The 15513-nt window shown below is 43.2% G+C and overlaps 2 protein-coding genes and 1 pseudogene across 2 annotated transcripts in view; 2 read left to right on the forward strand and 1 right to left on the reverse strand.

Annotated features, from left to right (window-relative positions):
* The window catches only part of LOC138167878 (large ribosomal subunit protein uL2), a 241962-nt gene that overhangs the window by 131990 nt on the left and 94459 nt on the right, over window positions 1-15513 (forward strand). The gene's annotated exons all lie outside the window — the stretch shown is intronic.
* Window positions 4582-15513, forward strand: part of LOC138167866 (zinc finger protein 850-like) — a 62731-nt gene continuing 51799 nt past the window's right edge. The window contains exon 1 of the mRNA XM_069096828.1: window positions 4582-6315. The gene's annotated coding sequence lies outside the window, so the exon portion shown is untranslated. The remainder of the gene's footprint in view (window positions 6316-15513) is intronic.
* LOC138167876 (tubulin alpha-4A chain pseudogene) lies at window positions 6341-15296 on the reverse strand (annotated as a pseudogene).

A 15513-nucleotide genomic window follows, 5' to 3' on the forward strand; every position in this document is an offset into this window, starting at 1 on the left:
CCAACTCCCCTTCCCCCCCCCAGCCTGCCCTCCCCTCCATCATCCCCCCTCTCATCCTCTTGCTCCCTACTCTCCTGTAGGGTGAGATACCCTATTTAGTGTGTATGTCATTCCCTCCCTAAGCCAAATTCAATGAGAATAAGGTTGACTCATTCCCTTTTGCCTTCCTGTTCTTCCCCTCCATTGTAACAGTTTTCCCTTGCCTCTTCTATATGAGATAATTTACCCCATTCTGTCTCTCCCCATCTCCTCTAGTTATATTCCTCTCTCACCTCTCAATTTCACCTTTTAAGTATCATCTCTTCCTATTCAATTGATCCTGTGCCCTCTGTCTATGTATACCTGTACACATATATACACACACTCACAAAAGTATTCATATGCCCATATACCCTCCTATATAGATATATATGTATGTATACATACACACACATTTATATTCCCTTCAACTATTCTCATACTGAGAAAAGTTTCATAAGTTACAATTATTGTTTTTGCATGTAAGAATGTAAATAGTTCAGCTTTGATAAGTTCCTTATGATTTCTTTTCCCTGTTTACCTTCTCATGCTTCTCTTGCTTCTTGTGCCTGAATGTCAAATTTTCTATTCAACTCTGCTTTTGCATCATGAATGCATAAGTGGTTAATAAACACTCCTATCAAATTATAATTGTCTTTGCTGTCACACCCATTTCATTTGTCCATTTCACTTGGAGGTCCCACCGAGGTTGCCTTTGGCATTAACCAACAGCTGGGCCAGGCTCCCGGGAGAGCAGGAAAGCAATTTGCCCCAGGGGTGTGTGGCCCCAGGGGTTCCTCGGCTCTGGCTCCCATTGCTTACCTGAGCAGACCAGAAACCTGAGTCCTTCCTAAATTCTTTCAATTCGATCCAAGAGTGTTCTTTTAGGTGAGTACTCATGAAGTGTAAAAATGCCTAGGGGGTGATCACTGAGAGACGTGCCTTGGCCCCAGGTAGAGTAGGAGGCTAAACTGGACACTGTGTTACAGCCCCTACTGGCCTCCAAGGTCAGGACGCTGACAGAGTGCCTTTTCATTATGTATTAACTTTAATTACCTGCTTTTTTTTTAGGTTTATGCATTCTGTGTGTTTGTTACTAGCTGTAGCTTTAACCCTTTCTTTATGTGTTCTGTCACTAGGCACTGAACCTTAATTAAAAGACAGCTGGACCGGAGCCTTGGAAAGCAATTTGATTCTAGGGGGCAGCCACTGAGAGATGTTCCTCGGCCCCAGGCTTGTATTGCTTTCTTGAGAGGACCAGGAACCTGAGTCCTTCTCAGCCTGGAGTCTCAGCCCAGGGAGCCACTGCCAAAGATCAAAAGCTCAGTCTCCTGCCAGCTCTCCATCCCCTGACTCAACCACCCCGTCAGGGCTCTTCCCCCTCCACCCTGAGATCTGACGAGCCTACCTGGGAAAACTGCCAACAGTCGCTCTGTTCTGGTTGCTCCACCTGGGATCCCCAAGGGGAGGGAGTGAACTTTCAAAATCCAAAAATCTCAGTGCAAGGGGCCATCGGAGAGACAAAAACGCTGCTGGAGTGTATTTTGTGTGTTGTGTTATTTTGTGTATATCCTGTCTGTATGATTATGTAAAGAAATTTCTAAATCTGCCACCCTGTAAGCCAAAAGCATCCAAGTGTAAGACATGCTGTACCTGTGCTAGAAAGATTAATAATCTCTTAAGCAATGGCTGTTGGCAGAAAACCATTTCTCCTTCTACTTTTTGAACTCCAGCCAAAGTTCTCGAAGTAGAAAGACAAATGGACAGAGATAGAATGGGAAATTTCTCCCCTAAAATCTATCTAAGGGAAAAGGGGTCACCTCAATGATCAAAGAGAAGTAGGTTTCCAAGCTGCACTTTGAAATAGGACTAACACTTAACCCTTTCCTGGGTCACAGAAAGAGAACTGTGCAACATCACTGGGAATATAGATCCAGGTAACTGAATTCATTCTGGTTACTATTTGGCACTACAAAAACTGAAGTTTAAGGTCACCAGCTTGGTTATTCAATTGTTTTTATTTCAAAGTTTAAAATTAAGACCATGATTGTTACTGGTAAAGAGTTGTATTATCTGTGTTCTATGAGAAGCAGTTTCTCTTAAAGTCTTGGAGTAGATCTGAAATTTTAAAGGAATGAACACCTAAGAAAAGTTTATTTGAGTAAAAAGTCAAAAAGAAAATTCCACTAAGATTCTCTTCCCTGTGGTCCCAGTTCTTCTTAGCTAGGGCTACAAAGCCCTCCCCTGTCATCCAGCTCTGACAGAGCTGAGACAGTAAGAGGTTTGAACCATTAAGATTTTTTCTCCCTGTTGTCCTGGCTGTAACTGAGCTAGGGCTGCAGTGAAGTTAATTTGAGTTAATTTCCTCCAAAAAAAAGAAAAAGGGGGGAAGGTACAGTAGCTACATCAGAGCTATACGGGCTTGTCATCTGCCTACCTGAAAGGTTAAATCCCTGGAATAGAACATTTTTCTGAATGACATGGGAATAGTTAGACAAGGGAAAAGAAGCTTGTGAAACAAAGGTACAAATACAAGTAAATTATTATCCCATATACTAAGCCTGGGATACATCTGAGCTACTAAAGTGTGTGTTAGATCTGAGCTATTCAGCCTAAAATTATATTCTTTCCACAGCCTGAATAGTTTAGTAAAGGGGTACTTGGTCTAGCTCCCATCAGCAAGTTTTAGATCCCCAGGTACCCTGAAGTCCACCACTAAGTAAGCAGAGCCTGAAGTTTCTACTTCAAGTTTCCCAAACCCTCTTCTCAATGCTCCAGGCGAATCGACCACCCCATAACCAAGGTCTGCTACAGCTAAGCATTTATAGAGGTTTATTTGATAGAGTATAAGCTGATAAATGTGCTTTGAGTGTGATGAGTTTGGAAAAATGGAGGGTTTTCCCCTGAAATACAGAGTTTACTCTGTACCATGAAGCCCCAACTTAAGTACCATCTAAGAGATCTCTCCCTTGCTGCAAATAATCACTTTGCTTGTTCTAGCGCCAAGGAATTAAAGAAGGTTGCTAAGGACTCCTGGAAAACAATGGAGCAGGGAGAAAACACCCCAGAATATAGAGCAAAAAGAGAAAAAAAAAACAGAGAGGTACAGCTAAGAGAAAGACGAAAGAGAGAAAATCAGAAAAGTGAGAAAAAGCTTGTCAGTAAGAAATAGTGTGTTTGGAACTCTGTACTGACTGGTTGTGTGACCTAGAATAAATCATTTAACCCTGAGTCTCAATTCATCTGTAAAGTGGGGAGATGAGAAAAAGAGAGGAGAAAATGAGGTCAGAAGTCAACTAGCCTCTTCACTTGGTAAGATCAATCATTCTTATATGTAATTTGGAAATGCAATTCATGTCATCTCGCAGTTTATATTATTGTTGTATTTCTACACTGTATATTGTAAAACCTGAGTGAGGAGAAAATTGTGTAAGATTAGTAATGTTACTTTAAATATGTATATCTGCTATTTAGAAAAACTTGTAAAACTGTTAACTAAGCTATTTTGGGCCAATGTTTTAATGTTAAAACCTAAAATTGTTTATTGATTACTGTATGAAAATTTGTTTGACTAGTTCTGCCCATTCAGAGCAGTCTCTCCTGCTTACAATTCATGTAAATTTTCCTTATGTTGTAAAATTGTTAAATCCTCTAGAAACTATTTCCAGGCAAGGTCATTCAGCCTGAGAAAGGAAGTTTTAAATAAACCTAACTTGCTAAGAAGTTGCAAAGATCAAAAAGGATTTTTATAAATTGGCATTTATATTTTAGAAGGATGGTAAAAGGAATTCCTTACATTATAAGATCTGATACATTTTTATTATTTATTGCAGCCCCATGAGAATAAAAGTAATTATAACTGGCTCTAAGCTGTAATTGGTGAAGCTTGTTGTTTAAGGTAAAAAGCACTTGGGACCACAACTAAATTTTATTTTAAGTCTGAATTTGGGTATAGTTGTCTGCATTAAATCAGCGTCTGAGAGAAAATGCCACTAGCTACTCAGAGGAATGTGATCCTGTACTGTCAACAGGTGGAAGTCTGTATTTGGTAAAGGCGGAAGGAACAATCTTAGCCTCTGTCTGGGATGGGATCCCTCCTGGCTCAGTTTAGCCACGAGGTTCCTTTGAAAAGGAATGTTTCCCACCTATTCCTGAGTCTAGCTATGAAATGGAACAGATGCTGCATGAGATGGAATATCTGTTTTCTCCTGGCATATTTGGAATGTCACATGTCCCTGCCTTTTTTCTTCAAAACAGGTTTCTATGATCAGAGCAAGTAATCAATAAAAGATGTGAGCTTTTTATGTTAGCTTATTGGAAAATCTAATATTATTTTTCATCTAGAATTAGAATATTATGCAAATTGCTTATAATTTAAAAGTTTTCAATTAACTTCCTTCACAGAAGTTTAGTGATCATTTATAAATCTTGAAACTGTTTTGAAGAGGGAAAATACCTTTAGAAGAAATTTTTAAAATCTCTAGTGTGATTCTAAGAGATCCACTAAAACCTCCACTTGCAAGACATGTTTCTTGATAAATTGATGCAACAAATTGTAAAGCAGAAAAGAACTTGCTGTTTTAATATGAATTTGTAGTTATTCCATCATCTAAACAAGTGTTAATATTTGTAACGGATTGCACATGTATAAAAATTCATTACCCTTTTTGAAATTCTGTTCGGCACCCCACCTCCTATTGTATTTTGGGGGACGATTGCTGTTACGTATGACTGTTAATGATTTACTTCTTAAGATCCTCCAAGCTCTCCGAGACATCCAGGACAAAGTTCGAGTGGTGTACCAGACTACTCTACTGTTAAGGTGGCCGGAAGAAAAGCCTGGATCCACCCCTCACACATCAAGGTGATGGCTCCTCCTGACCCACCAGCCTTGTGGGTAACAGAGCCAGCCGGTGATTTACAACTGAAGATTAAGAGACTGTCCTGACAGCTCCTGTTCCTGGCATTCCTGCCTTTGGCCAGTTCCAACTCCTATGCTTCCACCTTGTACTCTTGGACTCATTGTAATACCTTTAAGTCATGTAACCCAGTTGTCATCAGGGTTTAGGATTGGACCAAACAGGATTGGAAAAGTGGAAAACTTGGGGAATCAGGTTTTATGTCACACGAAGGGACCCTGGGGCCTTGTTCCTCAACCCACCTCCTGGTGGCCATCAAATCCCAGATGGCCCCCCTGTTTCACCCATTACCATCACCCCTGCAGACTTGGGCATCACTCTGGTAGCCTTGGACTTGAGTTTAACTTCTGGCTACTTGTATGCAGGAACACCTTTTTGCTGGCAGCCCCCATATTAGTCCTTATCCTAGTTGGCCTTGGTATGGCAGGATTGGCAGCAGTGGGTACCACAGCCCTAGTGCAAGAAAACTCCCCTGGACTCAGTTGAGTCTGAGTTTCAACTATGAACAAGAAAAAGGGGGGAGTGAAATGCCCATCAGAAATTATACACCAAAGCCCCCTAAACCTGCTAGAAGGGGACTCCTACCAGGGTCCCTGGAAACCACCTAATAGGCCATAATAGTGAGGGAACGTTTCACCTGTGTTGCTAGAAACATACCCCAGATACAAGTTTGTTCTTGTTAGGTACCCAAGACTTTACTAGAAATGGTACCCCCCCTTGGAACCACATTTTGTTGATTAGCAACACCTAGCTCTATAAAAGTATACCTTTCAGAAGACTCAGTCACCACGGTTAATAAACACTCCTATCAAATTATAATTGGCTTTGCTGTCATGTCCATTTCACCCAATAAATGGGGGTCCAGGAGCTCCCTCCCGGGCACAACTTGAGCCTAGGACTGCCTCGCAGGAAAGGGAAGCTACCACGGCCCATCACTGACCAATTCATCCCCAGGCATGAAATACAACAGAAGTCTGGCTCGCCACTGTAAGCTCAAGAGCCACCCTGGCCCTTAAAACCCCCTTCACAGAGGAAGAAACTGAGGCGGGCCTAGAAAAGGAAAGCCCCTTGCCCGTGGTCACCAGATCGATAAATGCCAGAGCTGGGATTCGAACCCAAGCCTCGGACTCCATTTGAGTGACAATAGAGCAAGTTGGGTGATCAGAGAGCTGAACCGGATTTCTGAAGAAGAAAAGGCGCAGAAGCAAGACGGAAGGAGGTGCAATCACAGAGATGGGAGGAGGCGATCTCCCTGGCGGCCTAGAGAAGCCCCGAGCGCAGGCTGTCCTCATCCGGTTTGGGCTAGAGAGCACTTCCGACAGGGAGGTTTGTGTAGGCTGGCGCGCGTAGAGCTACCCCGGCGTGCACCAAAGAGAAGGTGAGTGCTTCGGCTCTCGGCCCAGAGGCCTGAGGGGTAGGCGGAGCCCTCGTGGTGGGACGGAGGCCGAGAAGGGTCACGGGACTGGGGTGGGGAGGGAGGGCAATCGAAGGGAAGAACTGCTCCTCACTAACCTCAATACTCATACAGCAACCCCAGCCCCTGCTATGCTCGCCCAAGGGCGACTCGCCTGCGACTTTGGGCCTCTCAGGAGCGAAAAAAAGCGGCCTCCCGCCGGCTGGGGCTTCTCCAGGAGAGTTCTGAGAGGCTGGCCGGGATGGGAGGGGGCGGAGACCAGGCCTCTGGAGGGATTGGGTAGGAGGGTGTCTGCTTGACCTGGGGAACGGAAGGCTGAAGGGTGGGAGAGCTTGAACTTGCTGACCCCTCCCCAGTGTCTGAAGGGCCTTCGTGCGCGGGAGTGGAAGTTATAGAGAGGAAGCAGATTCAGGCTTGATGCCATGTCCAGTCAGCAAGCATTTAGTAAGTGCCAACTGTGTGCCAGGCACGGGGTAAGCCCTGCTGATGCAAAGAAAGGTAAAGGCAGCCCCTACCCCCTAGGAGCGCGCGCTCTAATGGGGGAGACCGGTCAAATAATGATGTACAAACATGATACAGAGCGGGTAAATGGAGCTGCTCACCTAGGCAAGGAGGACTGGGCACTTCATGGGGTGGGCCGCCTGGGGCAGTGGTGGGCTACCCCCCCCCCCGCCCCCGCCTAGACTTCAGGGGGAGCGCTTGCTGGGGGCGTGGGCAGGTGTGGGCCCCTCTAAGTCAGGGATTCTGAGTCCACAAGGAGACCGCGGGCTTAGGGCTTCTGGGGACACTTGCACGAACTTTTAGAAACTGATGTGGGACTTGGCACAGACCCTACTGTAACTTTGCAGAGGCCTGGAACTCTCTCTCCTGAACTGCCTGTGGTTTCTAAGAACTCAACTTCTTTCTCTAGTGGATAGGAGCTGGACACTGAAGTGGATAGGCAGACCCTACCCTGCCTCCTCATTTCCTTGGGCTTCCTCCTCCCCATTCTCTTCAGTTATGAATGTAAGAGATACTGAGTTCCTCTTCACGTACCCCATACCCTGAGGGATGATTTCTGGCCTCCTAGCCCAGTTTGGCCTCCTTATACCTTCTTTGTTCCCAGTGGTCTCTGGATCCCAGGCTGTGCTCAACAGTAAAGGCTCTTGAAAGGGAAGAAGATGGAGATGGTAACATTCCCCCCACCCCCAGCCCCCCAAAGTCTCTGAAGACAGCATCAGTTAATTATCCCTTCTTGTCAATGAATCCTCACCTGGTACTCAGCCTTGACCTCAGCTTTGTAAAGTACTAATCCCTTTTCATGGTCTACAAAGAGATAATAATAAAAGCTCAGCTTTCTGTAGTACTTTTAAGGTTTGCAAAAAAAAAAAACCACAAAAATAACTGTAAGGTCTAAACATCAGTTCAGAGTTCTATTATTTCACTGATGTAGCTGTTCCTTCCACTAATACTTCACAACCCCTCAATGATGATGGAGAATATGATCCTAAAGGAATTCTATGACTAGAAAAAATTAGCCTGTGGCTAGGGATGGACCTCTCCAAAGGCTGGGACTCATCACAAATTTATAGTCCATCACTGGGCCTCTACCTCCAGCCTTCCTATTTTAGAGAAACTGCCTAAGCTTTTACTCTGCTTGCATATCTCTCAAGAGCCCAGGGTTACCTGGACTCCTGTCATACTGGAGCATCAGAATAAGAATTTGGTAGAGGGTTATTATCCCTGCTTTACAATTTAAAAAAATGACACTAAGTGATTTATCAAAGGTCATTCAGCTAGTTTTGAGAGCTAGGATTTGAACCCAGGTTGCCTGATTCCAAGTACAATAGTCTTTGTACAACAACATATTGCCTCTCTTTAGTTCCTGTTACCTCCTTCCATTGTCACATATTCTCTTCCCGTTCTGCCATCTTTTCTGCTGCAGTCTTTTCTGTTTTGACCTCTCTTTCCATTATTCACACAGTATTGCAACTCTTGTTTCCCAACACACTGTGATAGTTTCCCCAAGAACACCTTGCAATATTACCTTATCATGATCTTCCTGATACATCATTACCCTCACACTGTTTCTTCATCTTCCATTAGTTACCACCATTTTTCCTTGTTCTCCCAGTTTCCTTCTTAAGCAGTTGCCCTTTACCACTTTTTTCTGTTTACCCTGCATTAACTTTTTCTCCCTCTATATTATTATTTCTGGAGTAGAATATAGAAGGAGACCATTAAAGTTAGGAGGTTAAGGAAATGTGTGATCATGATGTTAAAGTAGTCATCAATGGGAATATCAAAATCCCACGAGTCAGGGGTCTCAGAGAGGTTCCTTCCATTTTACTGATGAGGAAACAGACAAGTTAAAGGTAAAAATCATACAGTTACTGTCTGAAAAAGAATGAACTCAGGTCTTCCTGAGTTCCTATCCACTGTGCTAGATTTAGTGATTTGCCCAGGCTGTAAGTGTCTGACTTGGACTTTGAACAAAAGGTGGGAATTTTCCTGACCCTCAATCCCAATATCAAAGTATTTCCTGAGGAGGTCAACCAAAGGGGTAGAGGATCTGGAAACCATATTAATTGAGAACTATTGACTGCTAGTGAGGCTGATTTTCCTTGTACTGGTTTTTCTTTTCCTAGCTCTGCATTTTTCCCTAGGTTCTGTCTATCCCCTTAAGGGATCCCAGAAGAACAAGCAATTGACAGCTGAACCTCTGACAGCTGAGTCCCAGGTCAGCTCTATTTTACCTGAGACAGCATTGCTACTGGGGTCCCAATGTGGCTTTGTCTGTTTTCCTCAGTAAGGTGCTTTTATTCCCTGCTGTTTCCTTCCTCCATGTACAGTGGAGAAGTTGAGTCTTTTTCCTTTGGAGACAAAAGTTCTTTCTGTTTCCCATAGTTTCTTGGCCTAGTCCAGGGGATGAATTAATTCCATGTGGATTACTCTCTGGTGACCAGGCTCTTCCTTGTTCTCCCCAGTTATCTACCTGCCTTCCAGATTATGTGACCATAAGGTTTTCATTCTTGGGCTTTGTAGCCTCCTGAGTTACTGTACTCAAAAAGCAAGTTTCCATTTATGTGTAATTGTCCCTTCTTTATGGTCATAAAGGATGTTCTTAAGCTTCCAACCTCTCCCAATTGTGCCTCTTCCTTCTATGTCCTAAACTCCACAGACTCACATTGGAGCACTTGCAATCGGTCATATCTATCTACCTATCTACCCATCTATGTATAGAGAGATAAAGATATAATGAGAGAGAGAGAGATACTCAATTACAATCCCATGTAATAATCACACTGATGTGATATCTGTTAGTTGATAAATACATACTTTTGATTATGCCTACAGGAAGGCTCACACATATGACAGTCATAAGCAGAAATCTAAGTCAATGGGATAAACAAGATGGAGGATTAGACATTTTCTCTGATCCCCTTGACCTCTCCAAAACTGAAATTATGTGCCAAAAATAAAGTAATTTCAGTTGTCTTCATGATTTAGGATACCCAGAATCCAAAAGAAGATTAAAAAGCAAACTGATGAATTGTTAACTACATTGAACTCACTTAGTTCCCCTCTCCCACACTCAGTGCCATTGACAACAAGGCTGCATTAGCTGCATTAACAAGGCTGCATTAGCTGACCCACTCAGACTACTAACAAAACTCAATCCCACACCCTGGTCTGTCCTCTCTCTCTCCAGTGTCATGGAGATCTCAGTTCTAGACTGTAGAAATTTGCTTAGGCTAGATTGCCAGCATGTCTTTGCAGTGTGCTAGATTCTGGAAGCTCACTGGGGTCATACAGCCAGTGGTCTGGTGGGCAGTGTTCTGTGCTACAAAATCTCCAAAGGAGAGACAGGAACGGAAAAGGGACAAGATATGTGTCTGGGCTGGAAATAGGCACCATATCCCACCTTTACCTCCACTTCCACCTCCACCCCCAAGTCTCAGAAACTAAATTACAAAAATCAACCTCGTAGTATCAGCATGGCAGGTCTCTGAACTGCCAGTGCCAAACCATAGAACTGAGGAACTGGGGATTGGGCTGTGTGACACTCCACTAAGCCTGAGGGAAAGTACTCAGCACCCAGCTGGGGCCAGTTTTGTCCATCCAAAAGTCACTTAGGGCAGAGACCTAGGCTGGTATTCCATCGGAAGAAGCTGAGATGCTTTGAGATTCAGCCCTGAAGGAAACCACCATTAGAGGGAAGCGAATCAGAGCCTCAGAAATTAAATATTAGAGGAAAATAAAATAAGGTAAAAAAGGAGCTGAAATTACCAAAGATATCAGGAAGAAGAAAAACCAAAGACTTTAAACATAAACACACAAATGAACAGGGAAGTCATTAACAGTAAAAAGAAATATGGCTTCCAGGTCTAATAAATGAGTTCAAGTATCTGTGAATTAATACTGCAAAACAAAGGAAAACGATCCAATGCTTGATGAGACAGAAAACCTTGTGTAGGAGAAAATGGAATGACAATACATAGTTCCTGAGTGGTTCAAAAGAGAAATGAGACTTGTAAGAGCAAAACTTATGGTCTGCACAGCAAAAATAATGGACAGAATAGAAAAACTGGAATCTGTGATGGAAATTCTCACCAAAGAAATTCTCACAAAAAAAAAGATAGAACAATATACTGGGAATGTAAATAAAGAAGAGAAGCAAAAAAAAAAAAACCAACCAATAACATTAAAAGAAAATATATTGACTTTGCAAACAATACATACAGATCTCAAAGATAGGATGCTTAGAGATAAAGTAAGGATCATAGGTCTTCCAGAAGAACATGACAGGAACAACAACAACAAAAAAAACCAACCCTTAATACCATAATGCAGGAAGTAATAGAAGAGAACTGCCTAGACCTGAACGTAGAAAATGAAAGACCAATTGAAAGAATTCATAAATTGCCTCTAAAAAACCCCAAGACTGCAAAAAATTCCAAGACACATTGTGGTTAAATTTAACAATTCAGTTTAAAAACAAGATGCTCTGCAAGCAATCAATAGAAAGATCTTTGAATGCAAAGGAAAGGAAATTCAAATAACATAAGACTTCTGACTCACCATAAGACAAAGAAGACAATGGAATAATGTGTTTGAAAGATCAATGGAGCAGGATGGAGTCTAGAGTGACTTATCCTGCAAATAAGAGCTTAACCATAAATGAAAAAAGATGAATGTTTAATAATAAAGGCATTTAAAACAATCAAGAATATCAACAGCAAGAAAGTGACAACAGAGAGACCAGTAAAGAGATTTTTTTCCTAATTGTACATAAGAAGACAGGGGTCAACACCCAAATCTAGTGGAGGTAATAGTGAAGAAGCAGGCCTGGGACATTATGGACAGCACCTGGCAACAGAAGGAAAATAGATAAGCTGGAAACAAACACATGATGATAAATCAATCAAATGCAGAAGCCCATGTACACTCAGTCTTTGCAGTATTAGGTTCTCTTTCCCTCACCCAGGAGAACAGATCTTGGGGTTGGAGAAGGAGTATGTTTCAGATGTCAAAGACATTTGCAGGTGTATCTCTGTACTCCACCTGGATGGAGTGGAGATATCTAGGCCTTGCTCAGAGGGGACTCTGTATGGACAAAATGCTGGAGAATTATTGGATTTGAACTCAGTTCAAGGTTAAGATTCCTATTCCATCTGGCCTCAGAGACAAAACTTTCTGTTTGCAGGGTTTCTGCTCTTTGTACCTGGGCTATATGATCTGTGAAAAGCAGGAAATAAGCCTCTTCTTTTAGCTTTCCCTGAATTTTCCCTGTTCCCCAAAGTTCTCTCCAGAAGGACTGGCTTTCTGACGGGCTAGGAACTCTTTCCAACATCCATTTCAAAACTCTTCAGAGCTAGGTGTTTCCCAGAAGGAAGAAGATACATAAACTAGTTGTTGCTGGGAACCTAAATAATTAACTCCCTCAACAAGGGGAACATAGTTATGAAGTTTCTCTAAAGGGCATTCTTTGCTGCGAATCTCTGCACCTGCAGCCATTTACTCTTATGTTTCAGAATTGGGCTTGCAGGACATGCACTGTTTTGAGAGGTATTACATTTTCTCTCAGAGTGGGACTTTAAAGGATCTCCATGACCTGAAGGTGTTGGGGTCATTCTGTGCAATTACATGTGGAAACTAGAAGAGCCCTAGGGGAGACAGCAAAGCTGTGAAGCTGTGTTAATCCATAAAGAAAGAGAAGTCAGGACTCAGTTCAGCTAGATTTGATTGCTATAGCCTGTGATGAAGACCAGACTGGAGCAAAGTTCCCCCAGGAAGTGTGTGCCTGATCTCATTGTTCTGAAATTTCCTCTGGGCAGTGGAGAATACAATCCATAGTTTAGGGAAATAGCTAGTGCCTTTTTTCTTTTTCAAGCAATTTGGGTTAAGTAACTTGCTCAAGGTTACACAGCCAGTTATTTCTGGGTGGGTGCTGAGTGTCTGAGCCGGGATTCGATCCCAGGTCATCCCGACTCTGGGGCCGGTGCTCTTACTCACTGTGCTACCTAGCTGCCCCAATAGCTAGTACCTTTATACCACATCTATTGTTCTTGAATTTATTTAAACTCTTCATCAATATAGTTATATTTAGGGCTTCTATCATCTTTTTTTTAGTGAATTCCATATTTTTATTACCTGTTCCCTAAAACCAGACATGTTTTTGTTTGTTTGTTTGTTTTAGTTTCAAAACAGAGACTGTTTATTTCGAAAGGATTTTGCAACAAACAGTAAAATGGCTTCAGGTGGCCACTCTACTCTTCCCCCTCATCCTCCTAGGAGTTGATGCCCAACTCCTCATAATCTTTCTCCAGGGCTGCCATGTCCTCCCAAGCCTCAGAGAACTCTCTCTCCTCCATGCCCTCACCTACATACCAGTGCACAAATGCCCTCTTAGCATACATCAGGTCAGACTTGTGGTCCAGGTGAGCCCAGGCTTCTGCAATGGCTGTTATGTTGCTCAGCATACATACTGCTCTCTGTATCTTGGCCAGATCCCCACAAGGAACCACAGTGGGTGGCTAGTAGTTGATGCCAGCCTTGAAGTCAGTAGGGCACCAGTCTACAAACTGGATACTTCATTTGTTCTTGATGCCCGTGATGGTAGCATTGACATCTTTGGGTACCACATCGCCATGATACAGGAGGCAGCAGGCCATGTATTTGCCATGACAAAGGTTGCAATTCACCATCTGGTTGGCTGGCTCAAAGCAGGTATTGGTGATCTCAGATACTGAGAGCTGCTCGTGGTAGGCCTTCTCAGCAGAGATGACAGATGCATAGGATGCTAGGGGGAAATGGATTCAAGGGTAGGGCACCAAGTTGGTCTGGAACTCTGTGAGGTCCACATTAAGCGCACCATCAAAACAAAGAGATGCTGTGATAGAGGAGACAATTTGGCTGATGAGACAGTTGAGGCTGGTGTAGGTGGGACATTCGATGTCTAGATTTCGGCAACAGGTGTCATAAATGGCCTCATTGTCTACCATGAAGGCACAATCTGAGTGCTCAAGGGTGGTGTAGGTGGTCTAGATGGAGTTGTAGGGCTCTACCACAACTGTAGAAACCTGGGGGGCTGGATAAATGGAGAACTCTAGCTTGGACTTCTTGCCATAGTCAACTGAGAGCCTTTCCATCAACAGCAAGGTAAAGCCAGAGCCAGTGCCACCCCCAAAGCGATGGGATACCAGAAAGCCTTGGAGTCCTGTACACTGGTCAGACAGTTTGCCGATTCGATCCAGCACAAGGTCAATGATCTCCTTGCCAGTGGTGTAGTAGCCACAAGCATAGTTGTTAGCAGCATCTTCCTTACCATTGATCAGCTTCTCTGGGTAGAAGAGTTGTCTGTAGGGGCCAGTTTGGATCTCATCAATCACTGTGGGCTCCAGGTCCCCAAAGACAGCCTGAGGCACATGCTTGCCAGCCCGTTTCACAAAAGAAGGTGGTGAAGGAGTCATTTCCTCCCCAGAGGGTCTTGTCACTGGGCATCTACCCCTCAGGCTGGATGTCATGTTCCAGGTAGTACAGCTTCCAACAGGCATTGCCCATCTGGACACCTGCCTGCCCCACATGGACTGAGATGCATTCACGCATGGTGGGGGTCCAGGTTGGAATGTCTCACATTGAGTCTGCATGACGGGTCTCAGTGAGAACTGCCTGGACATACTTTTTAAGCTAAAAGTATTTCTTCTGTGCTTCAAACTGTACATTGTAATTCTGGCATTTGATGAGGAAAATTATACTCTACCTTTCTTTAAAACATCCTGTGACAAGTCCACTCCCTCCCAAAGCAGAACAGTCCACCTTTGGGTAGCTGTAATTGTTAGGCTTTTTTTTCTTTGCATCAAGTTTAAATCTAACTCTGTATCTTCCTCCTACTGCTGCTAGTTTTATCCTCTGGGATCAAACAAAGTAATCCTAATTCTTCTTCCACACAACAGCCTCCCAAGTACTTGAAGAGCCCTCCTATCATCATGCCTCCAACCTTAGTCGACGCTTTTTCGAGCTAAACTTCCCCAGCTTTTTCAGTTGCTCCTTATATGGGATGGGAGTCTATACTCAAAAGCCTGTCATCTTATAAATAAAATTTGGACTATATTTACCCACATTGAATCACATCTGTAACTTTTCTTCTCACTCTGCTATAAATGAGATTTCACTGCAATCTCTATTCACTGTGTTTTAGATTCCTACAAGTTTAGAGCTGGAAGGGACACTTTGGTCCCATGGAAAGACTGTTGTATTTAAATTCCACAATTAAATAAGGAAACCACAAAATGTTAAAAAAAAAAATACAAGTGAAATAACGCCTCCCCCTCCCTACCATTTCCAATCTATTTCCCAGGCCTGCTGATTTCACCTTTGCAACGTTTTTCAAATATGCCCCCTTTTCTTCTCTGACACTGCCACCACCCTGGTGTAGGTCTTTCATCACCTGACCTAGATTGTTGCAATAGCCTGCTGGTGGATTTGCCTACCAAGTCTCTCCCCACTCCAGTTCATCCTCCAGTCTGTCATTTAAGTGATTTTTCTAAAGAGAGGATCCAATTATGTCACTTCACTACTCAATAAACTTTAGTGGCTTCCTGTTACCTCCAGGATCAAATATGCGATGCTCTGCTTGGCATTCAAAGCCCTTCATAATTTAGCTCCCTCCTACCTTTCCAG

This window comes from Petaurus breviceps, unplaced genomic scaffold (assembly GCF_028583685.1).
Source record: "Petaurus breviceps papuanus isolate PSGF00001 unplaced genomic scaffold, PetGlider_PUasm1.0 318, whole genome shotgun sequence".
Classification (NCBI taxonomy): Eukaryota; Metazoa; Chordata; class Mammalia; order Diprotodontia; family Petauridae; genus Petaurus; species Petaurus breviceps.